We start from the raw sequence: 27,569 nt of genomic DNA on the forward strand, positions 1-27,569 counted from the left end.
GCAGGGTAGAGAGCAGTATTTAATTGGAGGCCAGTCAGTGAGCAGTATGTAGTGGCAGGGTAGAGAGCAGTATGTAGTGGGAGGGCAGTCAGTGAGCAGTATGTAGTGGGAGGGCAGTCAGTGAGCAGTATGTAGTGGGAGGGCAGTCAGTGAGCAGTATTTAGTGGGAGGGCAGTCAGTGAGCAGTATGTAGTGGCAGGGTAGAGAGCAGTATTTAGTGGGTGGCCAGTCAGTGAGCAGTATGTAGTGGCAGGGTAGAGAGCAGTATGTAGTGGGAGGGCAGTCAGTGAGCAGTATGTAATGGGAGGGCAGTCAGTGAGAAGTATTTAGTGGGAGGCCAGTCAGTGAGCAGTATTTAGTGGGAGGCCAGTCAGTGAGTAGTATGTAGTGGCAGGGTATTGAGCAGTATGTAGTGGGATGCCAGTAAGTGAGCAGTATGTAATGGCAGTCTAGAGAGCAGTATGTAATGGCAGTCTAGAGAGCAGTATGTAATGGCAGGGCAGTCAGTAAGCAGTATGGTGTGGCAGAAGGCAGTAGGTAGTGGTGGGGCAGTCAATCAGCAACTTACAGCGAAGCTCAATATGGAGAACATCCTCATGCCCCATCAGCCAGATGCAGCATCAAACTGATCCACTTAGGTAAGTATGAATCTGCAAATACCCAGATTCTCATACTTCTCTTTTAAGCACTAACAATAAAAATAAAACAATACCATATTCAAGTTAAATATATGTTAAAAAAGCAAGAATTGGGCTTTGAAATCACATTCTACCCCTCTGAGCTCTTTTTCATCATGGAAACAGAGCATTTTCACACTTTTGGTAGACTGCACTTAACCACTTGCCTACTGGGCACTTAAACCCCCTTCCTGACAATTGCGCCATCATGCAACATTGTACCCAAATTAAATTTTTTTCATTTTTTCACACAAATTGAACTTTCTTTTGGGGGTATTTAATCACTGCTGGGTTTTTTCTTTTTTGCTAAACATAAAAAACTATTTTAACCACTTAAGAACCGCCTCACGCCGATGTATGTTGGCAGAATTGCACGGCTGGGCACAAGCACGTGCAGATACGTGGCCCTTTAAGTTCCCAGCCGTAGGTCGTGAGCGTGTCACTGGCGGCGCACTCGCGACCCGGTCCTGAGCTCCGTGACCGTGGCCCGCAGACCCGATCGCCGCCAGTGTCCCGCGATCGGGTCACAGAGCTGAAGAACGAGGAGAGGTAAGTGTAAGCAAACCTCTTCTTGTGCTTCCTACTGAGGCTGTCACCAATAGTCTGTTTCCTGTTATAGGGAAAGACGATCAGTGACATCAGAAGCCAAGCCACACCCCCTACAGTTAAAAAAACACACACACACACTTAACCCCTACACTGCCCCCTAGTGGTTAACCCCTTCACCGCCAGTGACATTTTTACAGTAATCAGTGCATTTTTAATTGCCCTGATTGCTGTATTAATGCCAATGGTCCCAAAAATGTGTCAAAATTGTCCGAGGTGTCCGCCATAATATCGCAGTCACAATACAAATCGCTGATCGTTAGCATTACTAGTAAAAAAAATTATTAATAAAAATGCCATAAAACTATCCCCTATTTTGTACACGCTATAACTTTTGCCCAAACCAATCAATAAACGCTTATTGCGATTTTTTTTACCAAAAGTATGTAGAAGAATTACGTATCAGCCTAAACTGAGGGAAAAAATGTTTTTTTTATATATTTTTGGGGGATATTTATTATAGCAAAATGTAAAAAATAATGTGTTTTTTTCAAAATTGTCCCTCTTTTTTGTTTATAGCGCAAAAAATAAAAAACGCAGAGGTGATCAAATACCACCAAAAGAAAGCTCTATTTGTGGGAAAAAAAGGACTTCAATTTTGTTTCGGAAACCCCACATCGCACGACCACGCAATTGTCAGTTAAAGCAACACAGTGCCGAATTGCACAAAGGGCTTGGTCCTTTAGCTGGAAAATGGTCCGGGGCTTAAATGGTTAAAGTATTATAATTTTTTATAAGGTTTTGAAAACAGGTAATTTTTCTGCTTTACTGATGTGCTCTGATGAGGCTGTACTGATGAGCACTGATAAGACGGCACTAATGGGCACTGATAAGCACTGATGAGGTGGAACTGATATGTGGCACTGAGAGGTGGCACTGATGGGTGGCACCAATGGTTGGCACTGATGGGCACTGATAAGGCACTGATGGGCACTGATAAGGCGGCACTAATGGGCACCGATAGGTGCCACTGATAAGCACTGATGAGGTGGAACTGATATGTGGCACTGATGAGTGGCACCAATGGTTGGCACTGATGGGCACTGATGAGCGGCACTGAAAGGGGGCACCGATTGGCACTGGTAGGCACTAGTAGGTGACACTGATAGGCAGCACAGGTGGACACTGATGGGTGGCACTGGTGGGCAAAGGTAGGTGGCACTGTGGGCACTAGTAAGTAGCACTGTGCGCACTGGTGGCTACTGATGATGCAGCCACAGCTCTCTGTGTGAGGGACCGATGTTCCTCTGACAGAAGCCGGTGATCGGCCTTTTTTTCCCTCGCGCTGATAGTGTGAGAAACAAAATACTGATTACGGCTCTTCTGTATACATCATGTAATCAGCTGTCATTGGCTGACAGCTGATCAAAGGCCAGGACCTCATAGACTCGGTGATCACAGAGCTCGCTCCGCAGGGGACACGCAGGCAGCTCATGCATGGGAGGGCATCCATGGACACCCTCTCAGGCCCATGCTGTAGCCGTTTTTCAGCTGTAGCGTGGACGGTAAGTAGTTGTAGAAATGAACTGTATCTGAGCAACACAAACTGAAAACACTGTATTTCATTAGTGCATCCAGAAAGTATTCACAGCGCTTCCCTTTTTCCACATTTTGTTACGTTACAGCCTTATTCCAAAATGGATTCTTTTCCACAAAATTCCACAAACAATACCCCATAATGAAAACATGAGAGAAGTTTGTTTGAACTCTTTGCAAACTTATTAAAAATTAAAAACGAAAAAATTACATGTACAATCCCATGTATTCACAGCCTTTACCATGACACTCAAAATTGAGCTCAAGTGCATCCTGTTTCCACTGATCATCCTTGAGACATTTCTACAACTTGATTGGAGTCCACTAGGGGTAAATTCAGTTGATTGGACATGATTTGGAAAGGCACACACCTGTCTATATAAGGTCCCACAGGTAACAGTGCATGTGAGAGCATACTAAGCCATGAAGTCCAACGAATTGTCTGTAGGCCTCCGAGACAGGATTGTATTGAGGCACAGATCTGGGGAAGGGTACAGAATTGTTTTTGCAGCATTGAATGTCTCAATGAGTACAGTGGCCTCCATAATCCGTGAATGGAAGAAATTTGGAATTACCAGGACTCTTCCTAGAGTGAGCCACTTGGCCAAACTGAGCGATTGGTGGGGGGGAGGCCTTAGTCAGGAAGGTGACCAAGAACCCAGTGGTCACTCTGACAGAGCTCCAAGGTTTCTCTGCGGAGAGAGAAGAACCTTACAGAAGAACAACCATCTCTGCAGCACTCCACCAATCAGGCCTGTATGATAGAATGGCCAGAAGAAAGCCACTCCTCAGTGAGAGGCACATGGCAGCCCCTCTGGAGTTTGTTCAAAGGCACTTGAAGGACCATGAGAAACACAATTCACTGGTCTGATGAAACAAAAATTGAACTCTTTGGCCTGAATGGCAAGCGTCATGTGTGGAGGAAACCAGGCACCACTCATTACATGGCTAATACCATCCCTACAGTGAAGCATGGTGGTGGCAGCATCATGCTGTGGGGATGTTTTTCAGTGGCAGGAACTGTAAGACTAGTTAGGATCAAGGGAAAGATGAATGCAGCAATGTGCAGAGATATTCTTGATAAAAATCTGCAACAGAGTGCTCTGGATTTCAGACTGGGGTGAAAGTTCACCCTGCAACAGGGAAACTACCCTAAGCACACAGCCAAGATAACAAGGAAGTGGCTATGGGACAACTCTGTGAATGCTCTTGAGTGGCCCAGCCAGAGCCCAGACTTGAACTCGATTGAATATCTCTGGAGAGATATTATTTTTATTATTATTAATACTATTATACAGGATTTATATAGCACCAACAGTTTGCACAGCGCTTAACAAAATGAAGGCAGAAATTACAATTCGATTACAATTTGGTACAAGAGGAATCAGAGGGCCCTGCTCGCTAGAGCTTATAATCTAGTCGGGGGGGGGGGGGGGGTCAATTGATACAAAATATAATAGCTGTGGGGGATGAGCTGATGGAGCAATTAAAACAGTGTATTAGTTAGAAGTAGGATAAGCTTTTTTTAAAGAGAAGGGTTTTTAGGAATCATCTAAAGATAGATAGATTAGGGGACAGTCGGACAGATTGGGGTCAGGAGTTCCAAAGGATGGGAGAAACTCTGGAAAAATCTTGTAGGCGAACAAGGGAGCTAGAGAACAGGGGGTCTTCGGGGGACCAAAGAGAGCAGCGTGGTTGGTATTTTGAGATTGAGGTTAGTGATGTAGCTGTAGTTGTGGACAGCTTTGTAAATTATTGTTAGTACTTTGAATTTTGTTCATTGAATGAGTGGAAGCCATGCAGGGATTGGCAGAGAGGGGTGGACGACACTGAACGGTTGGTAAGGTGGATGAGTCTTGTAGCAGCATTCATTATGGACTGAAGGGGGGATAGTGTATGTAAAGGTAGCCCAATGAGGAGTGAGTTACAGTAGTCGAGGCAAGAGATGACCAGGGAGTGAATTAGAAGCTTGGTGGTGTCATTGGTTAAAAAGGGGCATATTCTAGAGATGTTGCGGAGGCTAAGGCTAAGACTGAATGTGGGCCTGAAAGGGCAGTTCAGAGTCTAGGGTTAGCCCTAGCACCCTGGCATGTGGTGACGGACTGATAGTTGTGCCGTTGATCATGACAGAGAAGTCAGGGGAAGGGGTACGTGGGGGAGGAAATATTATGAGCTTGGTTTTAGATTTTAGGAAGTGGTGTGACATCCAGGCTGATATGTCTGTTAGTAAATCAGTGATGTGTGAGGAGACTGATGGGGTGAGCTGAGGGGTAAAGAGATAGATTTAGGTGTCATCGGCATGTCATCGGCATATAAATGGTAGAGGAAGCCATGGGAGCTGACCCAGGGAGGATGTGTAGATCGAGAATAGTAGAGGTCTAAGGGCAGAACCTTGGGGGAAACCAACGGTAAGAGGTGTTGGAGAGGAGGAAGTAGAGTTGTAAGTGACACTGAAGGTACGGTGAGATAGATAAGATTCAAACCAACAAAAAGCACAGCCATGGATACCAAGCAAATTTAGTTTTTTTAGGAGGAGGGGGTGATCAGCTGTATCAAAGGCAGCAGAGAGGTCCAAGAGTAAGAGTATGGAATAATGACCATTGGTTTTAGCTGTTAGTAAGTCGTTTCTGAGTTTTTGAGAGCAGTTTCTGTGAAGTGCTGTGGACGAAATCCAGAGTGAAGGGGCTCAAGAAGGTTATTCTCAATGAGATGGTCACTCAGTCAGTTGTAGACTAAACATTCAAGGAGTTTGGAGGCAAAAGAGATTAAGGAGATGGGTCTTGGGTTGTTGAGATTGGTGGGGTCCAGTGAGGCCTTTTTTGCTATGGGAGAGACTAGTGCATGTTTCAGAGGGTTGGGGAAGATGCCAGTAGAGTGGGACAGGTTGAAGTGTAGGATAGAGTCAGAGGGTGACTGTAGTATCTGAGAAAAAACGTGATCCAGTGGGCAGGAGGTTAGGTGGGCGTTAGATTTATTGACTTCCTCTGTAGTAGTTGGGTTAAACAAGAGTTTTGATTGTACGCGAGGACAAAGAGTGTAAAGTGAAGACGATATCTGTAGAGTGGAGGAGATCTCGAGACTAATTGTTTCAATCTTATTTTTGAAGTGATTAGCAATCTCCTGGGCATTGAGTAAGTTAGTGGGTGGAGGTAATGGTGGATGAAGTAAAGCATTAAAGGTGGAAAAGAGTTGATGGGGACTGCGCGAGAGGGTATTAATGAGAGTGATAAAGTAAGTCTGTTTGGCAGCGTGGAGACGGCAATGGTATTTTTGGAGGGCAGATTTATATTGGCTGAAATCTTGCTGTGACTTTGTCTTATGCCACAGACGGTCAAGAGCACAACTCTGGGCCTGATTCTGTGCATAGTGAGGGGGGCCAAGGTATCCAGGGTGGATGACAGTAAACTGTTGTAGATAAAAGTGGCCAGGGTTGGAGCAGGACAAAGAAGAGAATTTGGCATAGAGACAATCTGTAGCAGAAAAAAGAAGAGAAGGGTTAAGATGGCAAAGGTTTCTACGGTTAATTGTTTGGTAGTTGGAAGGCAAAGAGGAGGAAGACAAGGAGAGAGTGAAACTAATAAGGTGGTGATGAGATAGAGAGAAAAAGTCATGTTGGGGAGGTTGCGTGGAGTGCATAGGTAGGAGATTATGAGGTCAAGGCAGTTGCCAACAGAGTGAGTAGAAGCGTTTTCCCTTTGTTTCAGGTCAAAAGAAGAGGTTAGGTTCAGAAATAAGGAAGTAGCGGCAGTGTTAAGATTAACAGGGATGTTAAAGTCACCAAGAATGATTGCTGGGATTTCAGAAGAGAGAAAGTAAGGTAGCCAGGCAGAGAAGTCGTCAAGGAAGCTTGATACCGGTCCAGGAGGCCGATAGATCACAGCAATTCTCAACGAAACTGGAGAAAATATATGAATACAGTGAGCTTCCAATGATGCGAGGGATGGGGGGGGGGGTGGATGAAGAACCTGAAAAGTGCTTTGAGGGGATAGGAGGATTCCAACACCACCTCCTTTCCGTCCAGTAGGCCTGGGAGAGCGAGTCCACAGGATATGAAAATGGCTGTGCACCATTGATCCCCATCCAACCGGATGGAGCTTGAGAGGTCCTGTAAAGAAGAATGGGAGAAACTGCCCACAAATAGGTGTGCCAAGCTTGTAGCATCATACTCAAAAAGACTTGAGGCTGTAATTGGCGCGAAAGGTGCTTCAACAAAAAAAAAAAAATTCACATGTACTGATGTACATGTGAATTTTTTTTTTCTTTTTTTATAAATTTGCAAAGATTTCAAACAAACTTCTTTCATGTTGTCACTATGGGGTATTGTTTGTATAATTTTGAGGGAAATAATGAATTCAATTCATCTTGGAATAAGGCTGTAACATACCAAAATGTGGAAAAAGTGAAGTTATATGAATACTTTCTGGATGCACTGTAAAAAAATTTATTGTTTTGAGAAAGCACGAAACTCGCTTTATTTTGCGGTGGACTGTCATACATATAGAAGGCATGACTGCAAGCCTGGATATAGTAGTATACATTTTTCTGGCCATTGGTTTATCTCATCTTATAAATACAGAAACTGGTCAAACCTGCAGATGTAAAACATTCTCAATGCTGAATAAAACAACAATAACTAATTATGGAAAATGTATACATTCAAAGCAAATATGACACCTACTGTACATTAATAATCTGGCGCAGTTGAGATTTTCCCTAGGAATTGCAATGGTGCCATTTTCATGAGTACATGATATAAAGACTTACATTTATTCAATAAAAAAAAGATACTAATGTCCAGCATAATACCAGACGACAAGAAGAACAGCATGATTATATTATTTATCACAAATAAATTATTGCAAAGCTTCCGTCCACATAAAACAGATGTGCTCTTCATGAGTGTATGTAAAATTATGACTGCACTTTCAGAAGCAGAGATCACAGAACAGACATTTGTCTTAATGAAATAAAGCCTTAATGATTTATGTGTAATATCCACCATGAGACTGGATAACAGGATGCACCTGAGAAATAAAATAAGAACTCTGCATTGTTATATTGTCCACTTAATGAATTTCACATATACATCTGCTGTTTTTAGAGATAAGACAGGGATGTCCCTTTCAGGTGTAAGCTGTAGCCCTTATGGGCAATCGGTGATGTCATCCAGAGTGATGAGCGATAGCTATTCGGGCTTTAAAGTTAATGTTATGTTTACCAGGTGTGGAGTAATGTAACAAAACAATTGCTTGGGTTCAAGGTCAGAGGTGTTTCAGCAGAGCTGCCTTGTTTATTGCTGTTCCAAAAACATTCAATGCCTCGCCCCAAACAATCACCACCAGCTGTATCAGGACTGCTGCAGCTGAGGACTCTGGAGAATTACAATTTGCCTATAAAACAAAGAAGCAATTTTACTATGCTTATCTTGTAGTGCCAAATCCCACCTAGCTGGTATTTCTGGAGAACCTTCTGCTTAAAGTGGAACTTTGGTCAGAAAATTAAGTCCTGCTAGATGACTTCGGGCTGGTTAAGGGCGCTCATCCCTTTAAACCCGAATACATATTGAACACATATTGATTACACAGGTTCTGAGGCCAATTTATTGGAGATAAGACACAAATTGAGTTTGATTACCACCTTAATAAGTCACAGAACCTGTGTAATTAACATGTGTTCGGGTTTTAAAGGGATGAGGTGGTAACCCCCATCCATGCATCCTGGAACTTTCTGGACACAGATTGGATTCCAATGCGGGGGGGGGGGGCTGAGTTTTTGAAGCACCAATTAGAGCCAGAGGCTCTAACAGGTTTCAAAATAGGATGGGCTCGGGTCGCAGAGAGTGCCCTCCGATCCCACCCACGTGTGTTTCAACAGCGAATGAATATTTGCTGTTGCAAAACTGATCCTCCTCCTGGCCAATCAGGAAGTGGGTTTTGACACTGGTCACCCAATTGAGCTGAAAGGACAGGCGATTCTATTGGACGCCTAGGAGGAGGAGGGGAGGAGCTGGAAGCCACCATGGAGGAGAGGACATGGAGTCACTGCACCACACTGCCTGCTACCTGCCACCAGCCACGATGGGGTAAGTTCCGGACCGACCGTAAATCAGCGGGGGGGGTTGGATGCCACTCAGGGGGGATGGGTGGTTGTTTGCCGCTAACCCCCCCCCAAAAAAACACCAGCCGCCACTGGGTATAGCTATGTAAAATATTAAAAATAAGTGCTTATGCTGTTTAAAATCCAGTAAAATACTGTATCACCCTGCTCTGCACATGCTCATTTGCATCCTCTTTTCTGGCACTGTACCAAAAATGTGGAGGCTGATCTGCTGACAGCTTGACCACTTAAAGACTGCCCACCGCATATATACTGTGGCAGGGTGGCTCTATTGCCTGTACATTGCTTCATGGAATAGATACTGTGGGCGTGTTTTCAGGACGGCGAGCCAGTGCATGGGTCTGGCGGACCCGATGTCCGCTGGCCACCCGCGATTGCTTCACAGAGAGGCAGAACAGGCATCTGCCTGTGTAAACAAGGCAGATCCCCATTCTGACAGGGGAGAACATGGAGATCTTCTGTTACTAGTATTCAGGAACAGCAATCTCTGTGTTGTTCCTGTCAGCACTTCCCCCACACAGTAAGAAAGCACCAACAGGGAACACAGTTAACCCCTTCCCTGCCTGTGTCATTTATACAGTGATTAGTGCATTTTTTAGCACTAATGACTGTTTTGGTGTTGCCGGTCCCCAAAAAGTGTCACATATGGTCAGATTTGTCCACCGCAATGCCGCAGTCCTGCTAAAAATTTCTGATCGCCGACATTACCAGTAAAAACAATTAAAAAATAAATAAAAGTCCATAAATCTATCCCATAGTTTGTAGACACTATAACTTTTGTGCAAACCAATCAATATACATTTATTAGGACTTTTTTTTAACAAAAATATGTAGAAGAATACATGTTGGCCTAAATTGAGTAAGAAATTAGTTTTTCCCATTTTTTTTGGTAATATGTATTATAGCAGAAAGTAAAAAATATTGTTTTTTTCTATTCAAAATTGATGTTCTTTTGTTGTTTATAGCGCAAAAAATAAAAACCACAGAGGTGATCAAATACCACCAAAAGAAAGCGCTATTTGTGTGAAAAAAAAGGACATCGATTTTATTTTGGTACAGCGTCACATCACTGCGCAGTTGTCATTTAAAGTAACGCAGTGCCTTATTGCCAAAAATGGCCAGGTCATTAAGGGGGTAAATCCTTCCGTGGCTGAAGTAGTTAACCAGTTGTTGACCAGTGCATTATGATATACGTCAGCACAATGGAATATCTGTGCAAATGGCCATACAGGTACGTCCCCTTTAAGACACGGCATTGTGGGCACGCGGGCTCGATGTTCGCTGGTGTCCCGCTATCGTGTCACGGAGCAGCAGAACAGGGAGAGAAACAAAGCATTTCCCAGTTCTGTCTAGTGACATGACAGAGATCTACTGCTCCTTGTCATTGAGAGCAGTGATCGGGTTGTCATGTCCTAGGTAACCCACCCCCCCACATAGTTAGAATCACTCCCTAGGACACACTTAACCCCTTGATCGCCCCTAGTGTTTAACCCTGTCCCTGCCAGTGTCCGTTATACAGTAATCAGTGAATTTTTATAGCACTGATCGCTGTATAAATAACAATGGTCCCAAAATAGTGTCAAAAGTGTCCGCCATAATGTCGCAGTCAGGATAAAAATCACAGATCGCCGCCATTACTAATAAAAAAAAATGATAATAACAATGCCATAAATCTATCCCCTATTTTGTAGACGCTATAACTTTTGCGCAAACCAATTAATATACGCTTATTGCAGTTTTTTTTACCAGAAATATGTAGAATAATACATTTCGGCCTAAACTGAGGAAAAACCTTAGAGGTGATCAAATACCACCAAAATAAAGCTCTATTTGTGGGAAAAAAGGATGTCACTTTTGTTCGGGAGCAATGTCGCACAACCGCGAAATTGTCAGTTAAAACGACACAGTGCCGAATTGCAAAAAGTGCTCTGGTCAGGAAGGGGGAAAATTCTGCCGGGGCTGAAGTCGTTAAAGACCTAATGCTGTTTAGAGTTTCTGGGCTTCAGCAAAATGGAAACTTCCAGCAAGAAGAAACAGAAGAATGCTGATATGGGTAAAGTTCTCCTTAAAGGTTTTGGATGTAGGCCTGTTAGAGTAGTACTATGCTTAAAGTGGAGCTACACCCAAAAGGGGAAGCTCCGTTTGTCTGCCTCCTCCCCCTCCTCCACTGTCACATTTGCCACCTTTTGTGGGGGAACAGGTACATAGTTTTGACATTCAGCCCCCACTGGGGTTGCCACCCCATCCCCTTAAACCCGAACACATATGAATTTCACAGTTTCTGGGGGTAATTTTAATGCAGATTAATATGTGGTCGGATTTAAAGGGATGAGGTAGCAACCCAAGCCCCCCTCCATTCCCCCAAAGCAAGCCCATTCACAAAGAGCAGCGCAATTTGCTTATGGGCAATAGGAAAATGGCTGTGAAGCCAAGATGGCGGCATTAGCACCCGAGAGCAGATTCAAGAATCGGCTGGGGTGAGGACACCACTGGATGCCTGGACAGGTAAGTGCCCTAATAGTAAAAGTCAGCAGCTAAAGTATTTGTAGCTGCTGATTTTTTTTTATTTTTTTTTGAGGGGGCAGCAGAACTCCTCTTTAAAAACCTAAAATAAAATAAAGGTAAAAATAAATAGGTAGTAGCCTCGTTGGTTTATGAGTTTTAGGGTCTATGTTAATAGTTTTTTCCCAAAATTCTTCAGACGACAATACCCCCAGGTATATACCGCCTCGGCTTCTACCAAACAGAGAGGTGTCTTAATAGCCTTTCACCGTACCACTCCGTTCATTCTACAAAAATAGATCAAAGATCCCGAGCGAAGATACCTACTACTCCTACTACTTACCTTCTAAGTATTTCCCAAAGAAAAGGCCATTTGACCGTATAGAAGGCCTTCTCTATGTCCAGAGAGGCCACCATTCTAGATCAATCATATACGTGGTGAGTTTGTATGTTTGTATGTAATCTACGTAGATTAACATCTGTCGTTCTCTCTGGCATGAATCCTGTCTGATCCAAATCTATGATATTCTTTAATAAAGATCGTAATCTCAATGTTAATATTTTCATCAGTATTTTTAGATCTATATTTAATAAAGCTATCGGCCTGTATGAAGAACATAGTTTTGGGTCTATCATTTCCTTGTATAGTAAGGTTATATGTGCATGCCTCATTGAGTCTGGAAGGACTCCTTTCAATAGACCTCTTGTAAATACTTCTGCTAATTTTGGAGCTAATATAGCTCCATATTTCTTATAAAATTCCATAGGAATTCCATCTGGGCCTGGTGCTTTCTCCCCTGGGAATGTATGTATGACCTTTATGATCTCCTCACCTGTATTCGGACATATCAATGCCTCTCTCTCCCTATCCGACAACCACCCGAGGGCTACCCGGTCCAAAGAGTCCACCATAGCTGTCGGGCAGAAGTTGGAGGGGAAAGAAGAGGCATACAACCGACTATAGTACTCTCTGAAGGTCTCTAAAATCTCCTCAGGTTCTTTTACTCTCTTTTTATGTAGGGTTTCGATTTCTGATATAGTTGTAGTTTGGTATTCTTGTTGCGCTAATCTTGCTAAAAATCTCCCACCTTTATCTCCTTGCTCAAAAATATTTTGTCTGTTTTTATGTAGTTCCAACCTTGTTATTTCTTCCATATGTAAATGGAGGTCTCTTTGTGCAGCCATCATTTGCTCAAAATTTACAACACTGGAGTCTTGACCATATTTCTCCTTTTTTATTTCTGTATATCTGTTTTTGCAATTCCTGTGTCCTAACCTTCTGTTTTTTATTAACTGCGGCGATATTTGAGATGTATTGTCCCCGTATATACACTTTAAACGCATCCCAGACAATTTCCACCGAGGACGACCCTGCATTATTTTCCCAGTACTCTACTATTAGGGATGCCATTTTTCTCTCTATCTCAGGTGTGACACCCATGCAGAGTTAACCTCCACAGTGATGCACTCCTCAGGGTGGGGACACGTATTGACAAAAATAAGGGAGAATGATCTGATAAGCCACTTGGTAAGTATGTTACTTCTGAAATATCCGTTAACATTGTTACATCTGCAAATGCTAAATCTATTCTGGAAGCTGTTTTATAGGAGGCAGAAAAACAGGAATAGACTCTGTTTTCTGGATTTCTCTACAAATTTCCGTTACTCCTGTCACCTGTGCCCAATTATACAAGTCTGCTGAATATTGCTTAGGAGGTTTTGGTCTATCCAGCTCTGGGAATAGAACTAAATTAAAATCTCCAATAAATAATAACTTTGCTGGGAGATATTCGATTATTTTCTCCATTATCTCATTCAAAATTCCCACCGCAAATGGGGGTGGTATATAAATTGCTACTGTAATGTATCTTTGCTGCCCAATTGTATAGAATAAAAATATAACAAAGCCAAAGGGGTTTGAATGACTATTAAAGAAAACCATCCTCATCTGTGATCTTTTTGCTTGCAATTAGTGTGTGTGTATAAAAGGTTAATGAGTTTCTGTAACTCCTGACAGACCCTTGCATCTTTCATCCAGCTCTGCACTGACGTTTCTGGATTTTGAGTCATGGGGAAAGCAAAAGAATTGACCAAGGATCTGTGGGAAAAGGTAGTTGAACTGTATAAAACAGGAAAGGAATATAAAAAGTTATCCAAAGAATTGAGAATGGCAATCAGCAGTGTTCAAATTCTAATCAAGAAGTGGAAAATGAGGGGTTCTGTTGAAACCAAACCACGGTCAGGTAGAGCAACTAAAATTTCAGCCACACCTGCCGGGAAAATTGTTTGGGAGGCAAAGGAAAACCCACAAATAACTTCAGGTGAAATACAGGACTCTCTGAAAACATGTGGTGCGGCTGTTTCAAGATGCACAATAAGGAGGCACTTGAAGAAAGATGGGCTGCATGGTGCAGTCGCCAGGAGTGGGCCATTACTACGCAAATGCCACAAAGTATCCCGCTTACAATACACCAAACAGTACAGAGAGAAGCCTCAAACCTTCTGGCACAATGTCATTTTGAGTGATGAGACCAAAATTGAGCTTTTGGTCACAACCATAAACACTACATTTGGAGAGGAGTCAACAAGGCCTATAATAACATGTACACCATTCCTACTGTGAAACACGGAGGTGGATTGCTGATCTTTTGGGGATGTGTGAGCTACAAGACGAATGCAGTATGTTATCAAAAAATACTGGAGGAACATTTGCATTCATCAGCTAGGAAGCTCCACATGGGATGTAATTGGACATTCCAATATGACAATGATCCAAAACACAAGGCCAAGTCGACCTGTCATTGGCTGCAGCAGAATAAAGTGAAGGTTCTGGAGTGGCCATCTCAGTCTCCTGACCTCAATATCATTGAGCCACTCTGGGGAGATCTCTAACGTGCAGTTCATGCAAGACAGCCCAAGAATTTACAGGAACTGGAGGCTTTTTGCCAAGAGGAATGGGCAGCTTTACCATCTGAGAAGATAAAAAGCCTCATCCACAAATACCACAAAAGACTTCAAGCTGTCATTGATGTTAAAGGGGGCAATACACGATATTAAGAACTGGGGTATTTAAACTTTTAATCAGGGTCATTTGGCTCGTTTCTGTTGTGATTATGATTTAAAAAGAGTAAATGCAGTTGAGTGATAATAAATGGCTTCAGCCAAACACTAACCATGAGTGAAAAGAAAGTTTTTGTGTTATCATTCATATTCCCTGAAAAATGGCCAAGAAATCATAAATTCTGCCAGGGTATAAAAACTTATGAGCACAACTGTATATGAATACACCACCTGAATTGTATTATATATTATACACCACCGAATGCACTGTATATCTAGTCTACACTGAATGCAGAGTATATATATATAAATATATATATATATGTTAGTGTAGGCGCAGGAGTACAGAGTGGCACGAGTGCAGGTGTCCATGCTAAGCAGGTGAAGGGGCCTTCACTATAGCAGGCAGACTGGCAGGCAGCAGACTAAAGTAGACTGGTACTGGCGACAGTGGTCAGATGTTATGGTTGCTGGTAGCAGACTATAGATCAGCAGGAACAGCAAGGTAGAAGACAGGTACCGGTGACAGCTGACAAAGTAGCACAGTCAGGCAGGCCGGGTCATACACTGGCAAGATGGATTAGGTACAGGGGCACAGTTAGAAGCGTGGTCAAAGTACAAGCCAGATCTGGAACCAATCAGTGAAGCAGAAGCCAATGGAACAGACAACAGTGGAGCAGTGGCGTCACTAGAGTTGGTGTCACTGGTGCAGTAAAACATGGTGTCATGGAGCTGGTATGGGATCGGGGTGGTGGATGGAAACAGGATGGGATCAGAGTGGTTGATGGAGCGTGTATGGGATCAGGGTGGTGGATGGAGCTGGGATGGAGCTGGGATGGGTTTGGGGTGGTGGATGGAGCTGGGATGGGATCGGGGTGGTGGATGGAGCTGGGATGGGATTTGGGAGGGTGGATGGAGCTGGGATGGGATCGGGGTGGTAGATGGAGCTGGGATGGGATCGGGGGGTGGATGGATCTGGGATGGGATCAGGGTGGTGGATGAATCGGGGATGGGATTGGAGTATTGGATGGAGCTGGGATGGGATTGGGGGGATGGATGGAGGCAGGATGGGCTTGGGGTGGTGGATGGAGTTGGAATGGGATAGGGGTGGTGGATGGAGCTGGAATGGGGGGGTGGATGGAGTCGGGAGGGTGGATGGGATTGGAGTGTTATATGGAGCTGGCATGGGATTGGGGGGGGTGGATGGACCTGGGATTGGATTGGGTTGGTAGATGGAGCTGGGATGGAAGGGGTGAATGGATGGAGCCAGGATTGGATTGGGGTGGTGGATGGAGCTGGAATGGGATTGGGGGGGTGGATGGAGCCAGGATGGTGGATGAAGCTGGGATGGACTTGGGATGGGATCGGGGGGGTGGATGGAGCCGGGATGGGATCGAGGTGGTGAATGGAGCTGGGATGAGATTGGGGGTATATGGAGCCCGGATGGGATCAGGGGGGATGGAGCAGGGATGGGATCAGGGGGGTGAAGCTCAGATGGGATGGGATCGGGGTGGGGTGGGGTGGATGGAGTTGGACAGGTTTGGGGTGGTGGATGGAGCTGGGATGGGATCGGGGGAATGGAAGGAGCCAGGATGAGATCTTGATTGGGGGTTAAAGGATATGTGCTAGGGGGTGATTTGGGTGGGGAGAGGAGTTGAGGGGTCAAACTTCAAGTCTGCCCCCCCTTTCTAGCACAAGTCCTCCCTAACTCAATACAAAGTACCCCCTAGAACATATCCTCTAACCCCCACTCCAACTCTGTAGGAATGTGTGGGACGATTGGTCGGGCACCCTGTCTGTCAGTGTCTCTGAGGAAAAGAAGAAAGGTTGACGTGTTTCAGCCTATAAGGCCTTAGTCATAACCATGACCAAGGCCTTATAGGCTGAAACGCGTCAACCTTTCTTATTTGCGTTTGGTCACTGTGGCATGTTAATAAATACAAAATTTTTTAAGAGCAATCACCCAAGTGCGGATCATCTTTTCCTCATTTCCCTACTCAGCCAACGACTGTGGATCGAACACCTGGGAGCTCTGCTTTCTATGTGATGTATGGGTAGTAGCATTGACTTTTCTGTTTATATGTCAGTTTCTCTGTCTCACTCCTTTCTCCCCCAGCCTCCCTGCACATTGCGTGCAGCTGAGGGGATAGCAGAGATCCCAGAAGAGAAAGAGGAAGCCGCGGCGCCCAGTGTCAGTCCGGGCCTGGTGTCACCCTCTGGCGGGTGTCACCCAGGTGAGGGCCGCACCCCCCGTCCCCCATAGCGATGCCACTGGAGTGGAGGTCAGAGGACAGACTGAGGGCAGTGCAGACGGAGTTCATAGGGTAGTCAGGACACGCCAGGCCAGCAACTGGAATCAAGTTAAAGGATTACAGGAACTCAAAATACACTGGAGGCTGAAGGCAAAGCAACATTGGTCCTGAGCACAGGCACAGTTTAAATAGCCTGTCTGGTGCCAACATCTGTCACAAATGCACATGAGCACGCAGACGCGCACGTGTATGTGCAGGGGTAGACGCACCATGTTGCCCATGCACATGTACCCAATTCCTACGTACATGAGAAGGAAAATATATTAGCCTGTGAAAGTATACAGAAGGGGCAGAGCCATCTCGTTTACTGGCATGTCCTTCCTGACAATTAGAGACCAAATGACATGTATATCAAGAGATCTAATGTGATCCCACAGCGTCCCGTACCTTGTAATATAGGTTTGTTGTCTACATAGTTGGCATCTGCCCATACATTAAAGCAACCACTTTTTATGAAGGTAACTCCATCACAGCAGGAATTATGAAATATGAAGAGAGTTTGGTTCTGATAGTTAAAAAAAAAAACAGATTAAGTGCCGGTTCACACAGGGGCGACTCAGATCCGACTTCAAGTCGCCCCAAGTCACCTCAGGTCGCACAACATGTAGAAATCAATGTAAGTAAATGAGAGCCGTCTTAATGCATGCTACTGAAGTCGCTCCGACTTCAGAAAAGGTTCCTGTACTACTTCAATCCGACTTGTAGGCGACTGGTACCCATTGATTTCAATGGAGGTCACCTCCAAGTCGGATCTCTGTCTATACAGAGGCGACTCTCAGAGAATTATCAGCTCTCAAAAGGAGTTCCCCCCTGAGAGCTCATTCTCTGATTGACCACGGCAAGTCGCCTGGCCTGGACTAGTGTTGTAAGTCGTGTCCAAGTCACGTCAAGTCACGTCAAGTCACATCAAGTCACATCAAGTCACGTCAGGTCAAGTCACTTCAAGTCACGTCGTGTTGCCCCTGTGTGAACCGAGCCGGCTGGGTTCACACTGCTGCGGCAGTGAGAACCGGATGTGATTCGCACTGCACTGCAGTGCAAATCACATCCGATCTCTGTGCGATGCGAGTTCAGCCATACAGATAGTATGGCTGAATTCGCATCGTACCCGCCGCAAACTCGCATGGGACCCTTTTTTTGGTCCGCAGCAGAATCGGATCGCATGGGTGTTCACACCATGCGATCTGATTCCTGTCCGAGTTTGCAGATCGCACTGCGATATGCGGACTGATCTGGGGTGTCATTAACATTTCACTGACACTCCCAGCAGTCCGCATAGGGCAGTGTGAACTGCCGGCGGGAGGCATGCGATGTGGGAAAACGCAGCGGATTTGCGGCGTTCCCGCATCGCTCCGGTGTGAACCTAGCCTTAACCACTTCCCGACCGCCGCACGACGATGTACGTCAACAGCATGGCACGGGCAGGCATATGGGCGTACATGTACGTCCCTGCCTTCCGATCGGGCCCCCGCCCGGTGCCTGCGGCGGTCGGTATCCGTGCAGGAGCGATCGGTGATGAGGAGGCGGCCATTCATTCATGGCCACCCCCTCGCGATCGCTCCTGACGAATGGGAGTGAAGCATTGCATCACTTCCTCTCCTGTAATGTAAACACAGGAGAGGAAGTGATGTAATCTCTCCTCCGTGTCGGTATTTTTCGTTCCGGCACCGAGGAGAGAGCATCAGTGAGTTGCACAAGCACTACACTACACAGTAGAACATGCCAGGCACACTCACACCCCCCCTTTACCCCCCGATCACCCCCCCCAATTACCCCTGCCCCCCCAGTCACAGTGACACCAATGCATTTTTTTTTTGCATTGGTGTCATTTGTGACTGTAATAACTGTAATAACTGTTAGGGCAGTTAGGGTTAGCCCCCTTTAGTTCTAATGTACCCCCCTAACCCCCCCAATAAAGGTTTAACCCCGTGATCACCCCCCGTCGCCAGTGTCACTAAGGCTGGGTTCACATTGCAGCGGTTTATGAGAACGGATGTGCAGTGCAAATCACATCCGATCTCTGCGATTCGAGTTCAGCCATTCGCCGCACCCGCCGCAAATTCGCACGGGACCCTTTTTTTGGTCCGCAGCAGAATCGGATCGCATGGGTGTTCACACCATGCGATCCGAGTTTGCAGATCGCACTGCGATATGCGAACTGATCTGGGGGTGTCATTAACATTTCACTGACACTCCTAGCAGTTCGCATAGGGCAGTGTGAACTGCCGCCGGGAGGCATGCGATGCGGGAACCCGCCGCGGATTCGTGGCGTTCCCGCATCACTCCAGTGTGAACCCAGCCTAATAAGCGATCATTTTTCTGATCGCTGTATTAGTGTCACAGGTGACGCTAGTTAGGCAGGTAGGTATTTAGGTTCGCCGCAGATTTTTATAGCGCCAGGGACCCCCATATACTACCGCATAAAGCCCCCTGATTGCCCCCTAGTTAACCCTTTCACCAGTGATCACCATATAACTGTTACAGGTGACGCTGGTTGGTTAGTTATTTTTTTATAGTTTCAGGGCACCCGCCATTTATTACCTAATAAAGGTTTAACCCCCTGATCACACGGCGGGTGTCATTTGTGACTGTAATAACTGTTAGGGCAGTTAGGGTTAGCCCCCTTTAGTTCTAAGGTACCCCCCTAACCCCCCCAATAAAGGTTTAACCCCGTGATCACCCCCCGTCGCCAGTGTCACTAAGGCTGGGTTCACATTGCAGCGGTTTATGAGAACGGATGTGATTCGCACCGCACTGCAGTGCAAATCACATCCGATCTCTGTGCGATTCGAGTTCAGCCATACAGATAGTATGGCTGAATTCGCGTTGCACCCACCGCACCCACCGCACCCGTCGCAAACTCGCACGGGACCCTTTTTTTGGTCCGCAGCAGAATCGGATCACATGGGTGTTCACACCATGCGATCCGAGTTTGCAGATCGCACTGCGATATGCGAACTGATCTGGGGGTGTCATTAACATTTCACTGACACTCCCAGCAGTTCGCATAGGGCAGTGTGAACTGCCGCCGGGAGGCATGCGATGCGGGAACCCGCCGCGGATTCGTGGCGTTCCCGCATCGCTCCAGTGTGAACCCAGCCTAATAAGCGATCGTTTTTCTGATCGCTGTATTAGTGTCACAGGTGACACTAGTTAGGCAGGTAGGTATTTAGGTTCGCCGCAGCTTTTTATAGCGCCAGGGACCCCCATATACTACCGCATAAAGCCCCCTGATTGCCCCCTAGTTAACCCTTTCACCAGTGATCACCATATAACTGTTACAGGTGACGCTGGTTGGTTAGTTATTTTTTTATAGTTTCAGGGCACCCGCCATTTATTACCTAGTCTCACTAGTGTACCCGTAAATTTAGGGGTGTCTACTTTCCAAAATGGGGTCATTTGGGGGGGTTTGTGCCATCTTGGCATTTTATGGCCTTCAAAACTGTAACGCCCTTAGAAAGCCTGAAGGCGGTGCTTGGTTCTCGGGGCCCCGTACGCGGCTAGGCTCCCAAAAAGTCCCACATATGTGGTATCCCCATACTCAGGAGAAGCAGCAGAATTTATTTTGGGGTGTCATTTCACATATGCCCATGGCATGCGTGAGCAATATATCATTTAGTGACAACTTTGTGTAAAAAAAAAAAAAAAAAGTTTGTAATTTTCCCGCAACTTGTGGCAAAATATAAAATATTCCATGGACTCAACATGCCTCTCAGCAAATAGCTTGGGGTGTCTACTTTCTAAAATGGGGTCATTTGTGGGGGTTTTGTGCCATCTTGGCATTTTATGGCCTTCAAAACTGTAATAGGTAGTGAGAAGTGAAATCAAAAAATTACGCCCTTAGAAAGCCTGATGGCGGTGCTTGGTTTTCGGGGCCCCGTACGCGGCTAGGCTCCCAAAAAGTCCCACATATGTGGTATCCCCGTACTCAGGAGAAGCAGTAGAATTTATTTTGGGGTGTCATTTCACATATGCCCATAGCATGTGTGAGCAATATATCATTTAGTGACAACTTTGTGTAAAAAAAAAAAAAAAAAAAAAAAGTTTGTAATTTTCCCGCAACTTGTGGCAAAATATAAAATATTCCATGGACTTAACATGCCTCTCAGCAAATAGCTTGGGGTGTCTACTTTCTAAAATGGGGTCATTTGTGGGGGTTTTGTGCCATCTTGGCATTTTATGGCCTTCAAAACTGTAATAGGTAGTGAAAAGTGAAATCAAAAATTTACGCCCTTAGAAAGCCTGAAGGCGGTGCTTGGTTTCGGGGCCCCGTACGCGGCTAGGCTCCCAAAAAGTACCACATATGTGGTATCCCCGTACTCAGGAGAAGCAGCAGAATTTATTTTGGGGTGTCATTTCACATATGCCCATAGCATGTGTGAGCAATATATCATTTAATGACAACTTTGTGTAAAAAAAAAAAAAAAAATTTTTTTGTCATTATTCAATCGCTTGAGGCAAAAAAATAAAATATTCAATGGGCTCAACATGCCACTTATCAATTTCCATAGGGGGTCTACTTTCCAAAATGGGGTCATTTGGGGGGGTTTTGTACTGCCCTGCCATTTTAGCACCTCAAGAAATTAGATAGGCAGTCGTAAACTAAAAGCTGCGTAAATTCCAGAAAACGTACCTTAGTTTGTAGATGTGACAACTTTTGCGCAAACCAATAAATATACAGTTATTGACTTTTTTTTTTACCAAAGACATGTGGCTGAATACATTTTGGCCTAAATGTATGACTAAAATTGAGTTTATTGGATTTTTCTAATAACAAAAAGTAGAAAATATCATTTTTTTTCAAAATTTGCGGTCTTTTTACGTTTATATCACAAAAAATAAAAACCGCAGTCAGTCAAATACCTTTAAAAGAAAGCTCTATTTGTGGGAAGAAAAGGACGCAAATTTCGTTTGGGTACAGCATTGCATGACCGCGCAATTACCAGTTAAAGCAGCGCAGTGCCAAAGTGTAAAAAGACCTCTGGTCATTTACCAGCAAAATGGTCCGGTCTGAAAGTGGTTAAGGTGTATATTACTTACACAGATTATTTACTACTTGACTATTTATAACAGGGCTGAATTAGAAGCCTTTTGAGGATTCTGGCTAATGGAGGCCTACAACATTCTGCTTTTATTTTAGTTTGGACTGTTTTAGAGGGTTGTGATACCTCTGCTTTTTGTCAAATGTGTCTTAACCTGGCCCCCTTCTTTGTTTAACCACTTCAATACTGGGCACTTAAACACCTTCCTACCCAGACCAATTTTGAGCTTTCAGCGCTGTCGCTCTTTGAATGACAATTGCGCGGTCATGCTACACTGTACCCAAATGAAATTTTTATCATTTTTTCCCCACAAATAGAGCTTTCTTTTGGTGGTATTTGATCACCTCTATGGTTTTAATTTTTTGCTAACCAAATAAAAAAAGACCGAAAATTTTGAAAAAAAAAAAGTTTTTTTTGTTTCAGTTTCAAAACTTTGTAAAGAAGTAAGTTTTCTCCTTCACTGATGGGCACTGATGGGGCTGCACTGACGGGCACTGATAAGGTGGCACTGATGGGCACTGATGAGGTGGCACCAATGAAGTGGCACTGATGAGGTGGCATTGATGGGCATTGATATGTGGCACTGATGGGCACTGATAGGTCACACTGATGGGCGACACGGATGGACACTGATAGGTGGCACAAATTGGCACTGATAGCTGGCACAGATTGGCATGGATAGGCGGCATTAATGGGCATGGATAGGCAGCACAGATGGGCATGGATAGGCGGCACAGATGGGCATGGATGGGCACTGATAGGTGGCATGGATTGGCACTGATAGGTGGCATGGATGGGCACTGATAGGTGGCACGGATGGGCACTGATAGGCGACATTGTATTGTATTGTTTTGTACTGATGGATGCCAATCAGTGCCAAACAATAATGCATGCCAAGCAGTGATGTCCATTGTGGGCACTGATTGGCATCCATTATGGGCACTGATTGGCATCCATTGTGGGCACTGACTGGCATCCCTGGTGGTCTAGGGTGGCATACCTGGTGCTGGGCATTCCTGGTGGTCTGGTGGCGTCCCTGGTGGTCCAGTGTGGGCATCCTCAGGGGGGGGGGGCTGTTGTGCTGATAATCGATCAGCGCAGACCCCCCCCCTGTCAGAGGAGCAGCCAATCGGCTCTCCTCTACTCGCGTCTGACAGACGCGACTGAGGAAAAGCCGACCAATGGCTCTTCCTATTTACACTGTGATCAGCCGTGATTGGACATGGCTGATCACGTGGTAAAGAGTCTCCATCGGAGACTCTTTACCGAGATCGTAGTTGCGGGGTGTCAGACTGACACACCGCAACAACGATCGTCGCGATGCGCGCCCCCAGTCATGTCATGTGACGCCCAGTCAGGATTTCGAAACCACTTTGTAGCCGTCATTTGCCTATAGAGTGGACGGAAAGTGGTTAAATCTGTTTTTGTCATGGACATTGTGAATTTTGGAGAAATGAGGGTGTTCATTAGGACTCTCCTATTCGCTCCACACAGTTTAGGATTCATCAGACCTCATTAAAGGATAATTTCAACTTTAAAAAAAAATAAAATAAATGCACATCTTTTGCAGATACAAAAACGTGCACTTGGAGCCTGTAAAGTAAAATCCACAGATTACGGGAACCATGCTGGACCCCTGGAGACTTTTCATTGTATCTGACTGCTTGTACCTCTTATGGGCAGGCAGATGCAAACTGACAGGAAGAGAGACTGAATGCTCAACAGCGCCTTGACAGTCAATTGAAACTACAAGCTGACAGCAGCAAAGGCTGTCAGTACTTGTAGTTTGCCATTCACAGAACTCTGTAAATGAATTATGTGGCCAGGCGGGAGGGGCCCCGCACGGTCGTGTCTTTTTTAAAATAGTGACAGCAAGCGGGGGAAGAAGATCCCCCGCTTGCTGTCACTACAGGCAGACGATCAGGCAGTGGCTGCATGAGTGGGAACATGTTACATAAAAATGGGTGAATTTATCCTTTAATGTCACAAGGACAAATAGAGAGGGTGAATTTCCCCAGACAGCAATAAAAACCAAATGGATGTTTTAACACTCTCTTGCTCTATTCAATCAAAAAAATAAATAAATTGGAAGGCTTTGACTAGGATGTGCATTTTCATTTTTGGATCAAAGTCAGTGGCAATGGCAATATAGTATGTTGTTGTGGTCTTGGCTGCTTTCGATTGTACATTTGAAGTGTGTTATTATAACAGAAACAAAAGGGACTTTTCTTCTGCAATCTAATATTATCTGGGCTTAATTCTACTTAGAAAGGTAACTGTCTGCACTGACATAAGAAGCTTCATTTGGCTCATGGGAAAATAAAAAATCAATTGAGCACACTGTGCAGATACTGCAGAAAAGCCATCGTTATGTGCCAGGGGGCAGCACAGTGTCACAGCTAAAGAATATAGCATAGCTCCAGAGTCCTGAGTTCATTTCAGTTTTCTGGGGATTATCTGGAATAATTTACACTGCTGATTATCATCTCACAATGGACTAAGGCAGACATACTGTAGGTAATTTGTGGCTTTTTAAATACTGTTGAACTTCAAGCATTTACTGACAGACTAAGCTGGGACTTTTAGTTCCACACTAGCTACTAGGGTAGCCTGAAATAGAAAAAGGAGTATTCCTGCAATGGTGCATGTTAAAAAGCAATGCTGGCCTCCCAGCTGCCTTCTGCAGCTGCAGAAAGTAATGCCCCATACACACCAACGGATGTTGGCCCAAACTTGTCTTGCATACACACGGTCACAAAAAGTTGACGCAAAATCCATTCGTTCAGAACGCGCTGACGTATAACACGTACGACGGGACTATAACGTTTTCGTCTCTCAGCTCTTGTACACACGGTCGGACACTCCGACCACAAAATCCGTCTGATTTTTTCCGACGGATTTTGTCCGAAACTAGTGTTGCATACACACGGTCGGACAAAGTTGTCTGAAAATCCGATCGTTTGTTTGTTACGACGGGACTACGTTCAGGCTAGTAGCCAATAGCTTTAGTCTCGTAATTTGATCTGAGCATGCGTGGCACTTTGTCCGATCGGAATTCTCTACAAATGATCAGACAAAGTCCGATCGGATCATGTTGTCGGAAAATTTTATATCCAGCTCTCAAACATTGTTGGTCGGACATTCCGACGGAAACAATCCGATGGAGCCCACACACGGTCGGATTATCCGACAACACTGTCCGATCAGACATTTTCCGTCGGAATTTCCGACCGTGTGTACAAGGGCTTAGTCTATTCTGAGCATGCGTGGCACTTTGTCCATCGGAATTGTCTACACACGATCGGAATTTAAATGATCGGATTTTGTTGTCGGAAAATTTTAGATCCTGTTCTCAAACTTCGGATTTTCAGACAACATGATCCGATCGTACATTTTCCATCCGAAAATCCAACCGTGTGAATGGGGCATTAGAGAGTAAGCAGTGTGCAAAATCTGCAAACCTTGGAATTTATTCACAATTTATTTTCATTTATATAGGAACACTTATCCTGTTGAGAGGTAGTAAATAACTGTAAGTGTTATAGTTACACGGTACTCAGCATGCATGCAATTGAGAGGAAAACAATTATTTGATGCTAGGTCCACTTTGACAAAGAATTGACCATTGATCCTTGCTCTCAATGATACAATCACCCAGGGAATTTATTTATATATTGTGTTCTTTTATATAGGGAAAATATCAGGGGTCAAGTCCTGGGAAAAAAAGTGTGGGAACTCCCACCCAAGATCCATTCCCCCACCAAAAAAAAAAAGGTACGCTCATATGCATATATACTTCACAGAAAATACAGTACAACATTTATTGTAAAGTGCCAGTTTACAAAAACAAAATAACGTGTCAAACAAAACAATCAACACAATGGGTGATGATCTTTCCCTCGCAGGGAATTTCTACCACAAATACACCCTGTTCCAAATTCTGTTACACAGCCCATTAGAAAATATCCCACAAACAGGAATAAGTATTGGCAGAGTATTGAAGAGTATTGGCAGGGTATTGCAGAGTATTGGCAGGGTATGTATTGAAGAGTATTGGCAGGGTATTGCAGAGTATTGGCAGCGTATTGCAGAGTATTGGCAGGGTATGTATTGAAGAGTATTGGCAGAGTATTGCAGAGTATTGGCAGGGTATGTATTGAAGAGTATTGGCAGAGTATTGCAGAGCATCGGCAGGGTATGTATTGGCAAGGTATTGCAGAGTATTGATAGGGTATTGCAGAGTATTGGCAGGGTATGTATTGCAGAGTATTGGCAGGGTATTGCAGAGTATTGATAGGGTATGTATTGTAGAGTATTGATAGGGTATTGCAGAGTATTGGCAGGGTATTGCAGACTATTGGCAGGGTATTGCAGAGTATTGGCAGGGTATTGCAGAGTATTGGCAGGGTATTGCAGAGTATTGGCAGGGTATGTATTGAAGAGTATTGGCAGAGTATTGCAGAGTATTGGCAGGGTATGTATTGAAGAGTATTGGCAGAGTATTGCAGAGCATCGGCAGGGTATGTATTGGCAAGGTATTGCAGAGTATTGATAGGGTATTGCAGAGTATTGGCAGGGTATGTATTGCAGAGTATTGGCAGGGTATTGCAGAGTATTGATAGGGTATGTATTGTAGAGTATTGATAGGGTATTGCAGAGTATTGGCAGGGTATTGCAGACTATTGGCAGGGTATTGCAGAGTATTGGCAGGGTATTGCAGAGTATTGGCAGGGTATGTATTGGCAGGGTATTGCAGAGTATTGGCAGGGTATTGCAGAGTATTGGCACAGTATTTCAGAGTATTGATAGGTTATTGCAGAGTATTGGCAGGTTATTGCAAGTATTGGCAGTGTATGTATTGTAGAGTATTGGCAGAGTATTGCAGAGTATTGGCAGGGTATTGCAGAGTATTGGCAGGGTATGTATTGAAGAGTATTGGCAGAGTATTGCAGAGCATCGGCAGGGTATGTATTGGCAAGGTATTGCAGAGTATTGATAGGGTATTGCAGAGTATTGGCAGGGTATGTATTGCAGAGTATTGGCAGGGTATGTATTGAAGAGTATTGGCAGAGTATTGCAGAGTATTGGCAGGGTATGTATTGAAGAGTATTGGCAGAGTATTGCAGAGCATCGGCAGGGTATGTATTGGCAAGGTATTGCAGAGTATTGATAGGGTATTGCAGAGTATTGGCAGGGTATGTATTGCAGAGTATTGGCAGGGTATTGCAGAGTATTGATAGGGTATGTATTGTAGAGTATTGATAGGGTATTGCAGAGTATTGGCAGGGTATTGCAGACTATTGGCAGGGTATTGCAGAGTATTGGCAGGGTATTGCAGAGTATTGGCAGGGTATTGCAGAGTATTGGCAGGGTATGTATTGAAGAGTATTGGCAGAGTATTGCAGAGTATTGGCAGGGTATGTATTGAAGAGTATTGGCAGAGTATTGCAGAGCATCGGCAGGGTATGTATTGGCAAGGTATTGCAGAGTATTGATAGGGTATTGCAGAGTATTGGCAGGGTATGTATTGCAGAGTATTGGCAGGGTATTGCAGAGTATTGATAGGGTATGTATTGTAGAGTATTGATAGGGTATTGCAGAGTATTGGCAGGGTATTGCAGACTATTGGCAGGGTATTGCAGAGTATTGGCAGGGTATTGCAGAGTATTGGCAGGGTATGTATTGGCAGGGTATTGCAGAGTATTGGCAGGGTATTG

Source organism: Lithobates pipiens, unplaced genomic scaffold (genome assembly GCF_037356315.1).
Source record: "Lithobates pipiens isolate NorthernLeopardFrog02 unplaced genomic scaffold, aLitPip1_a1.2 Scaffold_13, whole genome shotgun sequence".
Lineage (NCBI taxonomy): Eukaryota > Metazoa > Chordata > Amphibia > Anura > Ranidae > Lithobates > Lithobates pipiens.